Source organism: Macaca mulatta, chromosome Y (genome assembly GCF_049350105.2).
Source record: "Macaca mulatta isolate MMU2019108-1 chromosome Y, T2T-MMU8v2.0, whole genome shotgun sequence".
NCBI classification, from domain to species: domain Eukaryota; kingdom Metazoa; phylum Chordata; class Mammalia; order Primates; family Cercopithecidae; genus Macaca; species Macaca mulatta.
Window position 1 is genome coordinate 3,169,639 of NC_133427.1, and position 8,772 is coordinate 3,178,410.

Here is an 8,772-nt window from a genome sequence, read left to right on the forward strand (position 1 = left end):
CTTTCTACCCAGTTAAGGGTAGAAAGCCTGGGGAATGGAGCAAGACTCTGTCTCAAAACAAAACAAAACAAAACAAAACAAAAAGTTGCTAAGTGTTAACATTGTCATGTGTAATTGAGATTACTGGAGAAACAGTTTTACATACAAGGTCTTAACATGCTTTTTGGTAAAGGATTATAAGAAGGCATGGAAATATAGATTTTGTTCAAGGGAAAGTAATTTTGTGTAGTTCAGAGGGTTTTAAAGATTGTCCTAATCCAAAACAGCAACAGAACAAACAAGGTTTAAGCAAAATGAAAAGGGATTTGTGAAAGGTTGGCCTTATAAATGAAATTCTGTGGGTACAAACAAGTTGGCTAAGATTTGAAAGAAATTATTTAGCTTTTTTCTGTAGGTTAAAACATTAAAATCATACTAATGTGGGGCCAGAATCTGGACCCCTGTGTCTGAATAACAGGGTTTTCTTAGGAAATTGATCTGCTGTTGGATGGAAAATTGCAAAGGGTTCTCAAAAATTTATGAAAATCTTACCTTATGATCAAACTAATTAAAACTCGATAGAAATCTAAAATTTTATTTTAAGGCCAAGTGCAGTGGCTCATGCCTGTAATCCTAGCACTTTGGGAGACTGAGGTAGGTGGAACGCCTGAGGTCAGTTCAAGACTAGCCTGGGTAACATGGTGAAAACCTGTCTCTACAAAATACAAAAATTAGCTGGTATGCACCTATAGTCCCAGCTACTCCAGAGGCTGGGGCAGGAGAATCATTTGAACCCACGAGGTGAAGTTTGCAGTGAGCTGAGCTAGTGCCCCTGCATTCCACTCTGGGTGACAGAGTGCGGCTGTCTCAAAAAAAAAATTAAAAAAAATTAAAAAAAAAAAAAAGGACCTGGACGACAGTGGCTCACATCTGTAATCCCAGCACTTTGGGAGGCTGAGATGGGTGGATCATGAGGTCAGAGGTTTGACACCAGCCTGGCCAACATGGTGAAACCCTGTCTCTACTAAAAATGCAAAAATTAGCTGGGCATGGTGGGCACCTATAATCCCAGATATTCAGGAGGCTGAGGCAAGAGAATCGCTTGAATCCAGGAGGTGGAGGTTGCAGCGAACTGAGATTGCACCACTGCACTCCAGCCTGGGTGACAGAGCAAGACTCTGTCTCAAAAATAAAATAAATAAAATAAAATTCTGTTTTAAAAAACTAACTTTAACATCAAAGATACACTAACAAAAACATGAAATTTAGTTTTCTCTTTTGAAAAAGATTTTTATGTAATACTGAAACATAATAAAAGGTGTTTGTCCCTTTGGGTAAATGGCAGGGAAAAAAAGGAGGAGAGAAAAGAAAGAGAATCAGTTGGCCTCATGCTATCTTCATTGGGTATTGTTGTTTGGAAAGTTAAGTCCTTTATCAGAGTAAAGATTTTTCTGTTTAAAAAAATTTGGGGGCTGGGTGCAGTGGCTCACGCCTGTTATCCCAGTACTTTGGGAGGCTGAGGCAGGCAGATCATGACTGCCCAACATGGTGAAACCCCATTTCTACTAAAAATACAAAAATTAACTGGGTGTGGTGGCATGCACCTGTAATCCCAGCCACTCAGGAGGCTGAGGCAGGAGAATTACTTGAACCTGGGAGGTGGAGGTTGCAGTGAGCCAAGATCATGCCACTGCACTCCAGCCTGGGCAACAGAGACTCCGTCTCAAAAAAAAAAATTTTTTTTGGAGTTATCATTTGGCCAAATGAGCGAGTCATGGTGATCGGGGAGTGGTGGTACATGCCTATAGTCCCAGCTGCACAGTACACTGAGGTGGGAACATGCCCTGAGCATGGGAGATTGAGGCTGCAGTGAACTTTAATAGCACCATTGCACGCTGGCCTGGGCAACAGAGCAATACCTGACTCAAAAAAAAAAAAAAAAAAAAAAAAATCCCTCAGTTGTAGAAGAGTTCATTTCCTGTTGGCTGCAGGACTCAGGGCCCTGGTGTCTTGCTAACTGCTGGTTGAGGGGTTCGTGGGGCTGCCTTTGGTTCCTTGCCACATAGCTGCTTGCTTCTTCAAGAGCATGTCTAAAGGAACCTCATCACAGGAGTGGTATCCCATCTACTCTGCCATATTCTCCCGGTGAGAAGCAAAACATAGGACCTACACACAATTAAGAGGCTAGAATCCCACAAAAGGACAAGGATCATGAAGGCCTCTGCCCAATCCACAAAGCCTGTTCCATATACCTTGGAGTTGGGAGAAATGAGAGAAGGAATAGTTGAAAAGTCAGCAGCATGGGGGAAATTTTGCTCCTTCACAAGTTGGCCCACATTCACTCACCAATTCTCAAAGTCATCTTTCTAGACCTTTCATCTCAACAACCTGGAGCACTCACTGTTTCTCTAGAGCTTTAGGTGAAGACCATGAAACAAGATCAAGAGAAAGACTGGTTTAAGTATCACTTAGTCATCTTCCTCCACTTGCAATTTTCAGCCCCAAAATAACTTCGAAGGAAAAAAAATCCCAGATTATTTACACTTGCTCTTCGTTTTTAACTGTTCTTCTGTTTAAAACATTTAATATCTTCAAAAGCCTCTGAAGTAATTCATAGCAAGATATTGTATTTCCTTTTGCAGCTGTTAACATCTGCTTAGGGAACTTTTGTTTTCACCTGAACTTTTAGAAGAAAGTTAAGCAAAATCAACATGCCTGACTGACTTGTCACAGGTAGTGCTAGATTCTTAATAATAAAATGGAGCTAAACGCAGAGCGACTTATTATGCATCTCTTCTTATATGGCTCAATTTTTCCATTACTTGAAGTTCTCAAACATTAACAAACCTTTTTGCACTATTTTTTGGTGGGAATGAATGCATTATGTTTTTCAGAGTTGATGTTTTTACATAGCTACATAAAGTTATTGAGAGAGGAAAAAAGGGCACATATCAGTTGGATTTTTTTCTACTGATCTGGAGCTGTTGAAGCAGGGAATGCAGGAGGGTGAAGACAAAAGAATTCACTGTAGGGAAAATGTGCCCATAGATTCTGTTCACTACTCCTGCTTTATACTTTTCAAGCTACAAGTTCTTTTTGCATCTGTTTATTTTACAAACACTAAGCATGAATTTTCAAGTGGTTTAATGAGAAAGGGCTGGGCATGGTGGCTCAGGCCTATAATCCCAGCACTTTGGGAGGCTGAGTCGGGCGGATCGTGAGGTCAGGAAATCAAGACCACGGTGAAACCCCGTTTCTACTAAAAATACAAAAAATTAGCCGGGTGTGGTGGTGGTCGCCTGTAGTCCCCACTACTCGGGAGGCTGAGGCAGGAGAATGGCGTAAACCCGGGAGGCGGAGCTTGCAGTGAGCTGAGATGGTACCACTGCACTGCAGCCTGGGGCAGCAGAGTGAACTGTGTCTCAAAAAAATAAATAAATAAATAAATAAAAATTAAAAAGATGTGTTTGGAAGAGAGCAAAATGATTCTATAAGACGATCAGAAAATACATTTGTAATTCTTCCAGACATAGCTAGGATAAACATTTGACCCCAGAGACAACGTAGTCACATGAAACTAAAAGCCCTCACTAAAATCAGAACTAGAACAAGTAGGGCTAATGTACAGTGAGAGAAATCAGAAATCTTAGCATACTTCTGTGGGAATATCAACCAAAAAGGGGGATGAGGGAACCATGCAGAATGTTCCATGTCTTGATGTGGGTGATAGGCAGGTATATTCATAGGTAAGACAGACTGATTATTTCTGCATTGGTATTACAGACCAAAATGTAATCTAGCCCAAAGCTGGTGCAGTAGACACTGCAACCGAATATGAAATGAGTGACTGAAAGTGGAAAAGAACCATTAAGTAGACCCATCAGGGGGAATATTCTTTTCTTCCTTTTCTTCCACACCCCACCATACCTTTGTCTTCCATGAGTTATTTCTGCTGCATGTTACTCTATTGTTTTTTTTCTGCCAACCAGCGTTGGCAGAAAGATGTAGTATTTCAAGTGCTTAATATAAAATTAATATAAGGCTATTCATGTTTTCCTCTTAGTGTTTTCTAATTCCATCCTTCAGTGTTAGACAAAGATATGCAAACTGGTCTGGGCATGGTGGCTCACACCTTTCATCTCAGAACTTTAGGAGGCCAAGGTGGGAGGATTGCTTGAGCCCAGGAGTTCAAGATCAGCCTGAGCAACATAGTGAGACCCCCATCTCTACAAAAAATTTAAAAATTAGCAGGGCATTGTGGCACACGTAGTTCCAGCTACTTAGGAGCCTGAGGTGGGAGGATTGAAGTAGGTGGGGAGGAGCAGGAAGTCGTTACAGATGCCAGAGCAACCCAAGAGAACAGAGACACATTACGGTTAAAGCTGTGTAAAGGCAGAGATAATTCAGAGAATGCTGGAACAGTCCAGTTGTGGGGAAAGAGGTCCCAAGTAGGGGCAGTGGGGCTGGAAGAAAAGGGCAAGTGATGATGGGTGGCAAAGGCAAAAGGGGCTGGATGGGCAGCTTGTGGGGATTTGTTGATTGGTGTGGAGAAGCAGGCACAGAAAGTTTCAAGGCTAAAGTCTCGGAAACTGGGAGAAGGTTATCTATCTGACAAAAGTTGGAAATTCAGTAATGGAGACAGAGTTTCCTTGTTGGGTCAAGTGTATGATCTGGGCCAGATCATCACTGACAGTCCACAGATATAGCCGAAAGCCTCTAAGGCAGTCTCACGCCTTCTACAGAGGAAAAGAAGACAGCAACATGACGCACAGAAGAATGATGGCCTGCTGCTAGGCATGATTCAGGACACTTGTTACATTTCGTTGGGGAACACTTAGCTCTTTGGGGCTCGCAGGGACTAAAGTGTGTGCCTCAAAACATACCCTATATGCTGCCTGTTTCTATAAACAGACTAAAGTATGCATTAGCTTCAGCCAGATTGTTCTCAACTGTGGAAATGGTGACCTACTTTTAGTGACCCACCTGTGTGCAGAGCTGCATGGCTTCTCAGTGAGACTACAGACTCTTAGTGTCCTTGATGGCCATCAAACTCCTGACCTCAGGTGACTCAAGAAGCCTGCCTCAGCTTCCTAAAGTGCTGGAATTACAGGCATGAGTCACCACACTGGCCCTTTTCTTTTTTTAGAGATAGGGTCTCTCTCTGTTACTCAGGCTAGAGTGCAGTGTCATGATCATAACTCACAGCAGCCTTCACTCTTGGGGCTCAAGCAATCCTCTTTCACCTCAGCCTCCCAAGTAGCTGGGAGTACAGGCACATGCCACCTGGCTAATATTTTTTCATTTTTTTTTTTTTGTTTTTCTTTCTAAGATGAAGTCTCACTCTGTTACCAAGGCAGCAGTGCAGTGCTGTGATCTTGGCTCACTACAACCTCCGCCTCCCGGGTTCAAGCAATTCTCCCGCCTCAGTCTCCTGCGTAATTGGGATTATAGGCATGAGCCACCAAGTCCAGCTAATTTTTGTATTTTTAGTAGAGAGGGGGCTTCTCCATGTTGGTCAGGCTGGTCTTGAGCTCCTGACCTTAGGTGATCTGCCCACCTCGGCCTCCCAAAGTGCTGGGATTAACAGGTATGAGCCACTGTGCCCAGCACTATTTTTCATTTTTTAAGCAATGGGGTCTCTCTATGTCGACCATGTGATCACTCAGGTGATCCTCCTGCATCAGCCTACCAAAGTGCTGGGCTTGCAGGCAAGAGCCATGGCACCTGGCCATGGAGCACAATTTTGCTGACACTTTGATATTACCCAATGTGTTAGGGTTCTTCAGAAAAACACAGAACCAATATGATACATATAAAGGCATTCAATTTTAAGGTATTGACTCATGAGATTGTGGAGGCTGAGAAGCCCATGATCTGCTGTCTGCAAGCTGCTAGGCTAGCGGAATAGTTCAAAAGCCTGAGAGCTAGAGAGTCAATGGTGTAGACTCCAAATTAGGTCTGAAGGCCTGAGCACCCTGAGCCCAGAGAACATATCAATGTCCCAGCTCAAGCAGTCAGTCAGAGGAAGGGCAAATCCAGCTATCCTCATCCTATGTGCTTTGCTCAGGCCCTCAGTGGGTTGGAGGGTGCCCACAACATCAAGGAAGGTGATCTACTTTGGCCAATTTAGCGATTTAAATGCTAACTCTCATCTGGAAACACCTTGAAAGAGACATCCAGAAAAAATGTTGAAGCGGTTATGTGGACATCCTGAGGCCCAGCCAAGTTGACATGTAGAATTAAGCATCACCCCCAGTGACACCCATTTGGGATTTTTGACCTCCAGAACCATCAGATAATACATGTGCACTAAGTTTGTGGTAATTTGTTACAGCAGTGACAGGAAACTAACCCAGTCACTAACCTGAAAGTCAACTTTTCTCCCTTGTAAAAGGAATATGATCATATTTCCCCAACCACTTCATATGTTACTATGACAATCAGTGACAGAATGTTTGAATATATTTTGAAACGATAAAAGCCTTGCCAGATCCAAAACAAAATCTGCTGCCCCTTTTGATCCAGTACTTTTCCTACCTACTCAGTTCTTCCTTTGCTGACCAGTTTCTGCTCCTCTCAGGGTACATTTGATTTGGCCAAGTCTTTCCAGTGACCTTCACCTTTTCTGAATGGGTGGCTGGGCCTGAGGCACTGGCCATTTCTGCTTTTTAGAAACTATCATCATCACCAAATACAATAAGCTTTATTTAATATTTTGGTATTTTGTTCACAATGGAATATTTGCATCATTTTTGCCTTTTAAAATATGGCATTAAAGGACCATCCAAGCAACAGGAAGAGAGTTTCCTGTCCAGCGAGCCTTGAGTGACTGTAACAGCTGCCCAGAATGCACTGCAATGGCAGTAGGCCTGTGAGGGACGGAGCCAGGGCCGGAAGTAGAATGGTGTGGCCAATGCCGCAGCTTTGGTAGCCGAGTACTGAGTCCACCTAACATAAAATCAGCATGATTCCACCTGGCACGGTGGCTCATGCCTGTAATCTCAGCAATTTGGGAGGCCAAGGCAGGCAGATCTCCTGTGGTCAGGAGTTCAAGATCAGCCTGGCCAATATGCTGAAACCCTGTCTTTACTAAAATACAAAAAATTAGCTGGGCATGATACTGCTCACCTGTTATCCCAGCCACTTGGGAGGCCGAGGCAGGAGAATCGCTTGAACCCGGGTGTTGGGATTCTCTCAGGATGGTGGCAGAAACATTAAAGGGAAATATTAGGGTAATCACTCAGGACTGTGGCAGAAATGTTAAAGGGAAATACTAGGGAAAGTTATAGGGAATAGTCACAAACCTTTTTGGAAGGCTGAAAGGTTATATAGCTTGTAACAACTGAACAGGCTGAAGGTGGCCATTTCTTACCTTAGAGCATTAGGTTATAGGGAATACTAGGGTCAACAGAGGCTTCCACAGTTAAGTCTGTTTACCCTACTTCCATTAACTAACCGTTGAGCCAGATGACCTGCTGCGGGCAGGGGGGCAGGGACCTCCACCAGGAAAATTGCCACTAATGGTATTTGCTTTAGACCTTGGTATCTGAGCTTTAATCATTCGTAGAATACTCTCTTAACCTTGTTAATTACCCACAAGTGTGTTTACTCAAAGCTCCTGTTGTTAATTCTATACTAAATAAATGCCTGGAATGCAAACTGCTCAGGGCCACTGCTGCCATTCTTTACAAGACTCTCCTTGGAGTCTGTCAGTGGCCTTGGACCCTCAGCTGGATTGGCAAAGCAGAATATCTATGTGTCAGTGTATTTTATCCATCTGTTGCTGGGTCAGGGGTCTGTAAGGGACAGACTCCCCGCAGCTAGTGCCCTGGTGAAAGCAGTGCTGCCTCAATGGGAGGCAGAGGTTGCAGTGAGCCAAGATCATGCCCCTGCACTCCAGCCGGGGCCACAGAGCAACACTCTCTTTCAAAAAAAAAAAAAAAAATCAGCATGATTCTTCAGAGGCTCTTCAGGTTCTCCTTTGTCATTCAGTCAGCAGTCTCAGTCTACTTGCAGAGGAACATTGGTGTTAACTGCAGTGGCATTTAATAAGGAACTTGATCCTGTACAGAAACTCTTTATGGACAAGATTAGAGAATACAAATCTAAGCGACAGATATCTGGAGGACCTGTTGATACTGCTCCACAGTATCAGCAAGAGCTGGAGAGGGAGCTTTTAAGTTCAAGCAAATGCACGGTAAAGTAGACATGAATAGGTTCTCCAACTTCAAATTTGAAGATCCCAAATTTGAAGTCATTGAAAAACCCCAGGCTTGAAGAAATAAAGTAAAATTAATCTGGTAATTTGTCATGGGTTAGTTGTACAACTGGTTAGAAGTTTCAGAATAAACATATATTTCATAACTGTTAAAAATAAATAAAATATGGCGTTATAATATTATGTATCTTGATGACTGCATTTTTGGCACCCCCTTAAACTTGTTTCACCCTAGTGTCCCACCTTATATTTACCTGCCAAAGTTAAGGACACACACCTGGGAGATGGGTTGTATTAGTCAGGGATCTCTCTACACTGATAGAACTAATGGAATATATATATATATATATATATATGTATATACAACGGGGAGTTTATTAAGTATTAACTCTCATGATCACAAGGTCCCACAAGAAGCCATTTGCAGGATGAGGAGCAAGGACGGCCAGTCCAAGTTCCAAACCTAAAGAACTTGGAGTCCCAAGTTTGAGGGCAGGAAACATCCATCATGGGAGAAAGATGTAGGGTCACAGGCTAGGCCAGTCTCTCCTTTCTGCCTGCTTATATTATAACTG

At 43.0% G+C, this 8,772-nt stretch overlaps 1 pseudogene across 1 annotated transcript; it reads left to right on the forward strand.

Moving 5' to 3' along the window:
* Positions 1–6,826: 6,826 nt before the first annotated feature.
* On the forward strand, positions 6,827–8,364 carry LOC106995391 (ATP synthase peripheral stalk subunit F6, mitochondrial-like; annotated as a pseudogene). The gene is made up of 2 exons (XR_013413293.1): positions 6,827–6,844; positions 7,924–8,364. The product of XR_013413293.1 is annotated as an ATP synthase peripheral stalk subunit F6, mitochondrial-like (transcript).
* Positions 8,365–8,772: the final 408 nt, after the last annotated feature.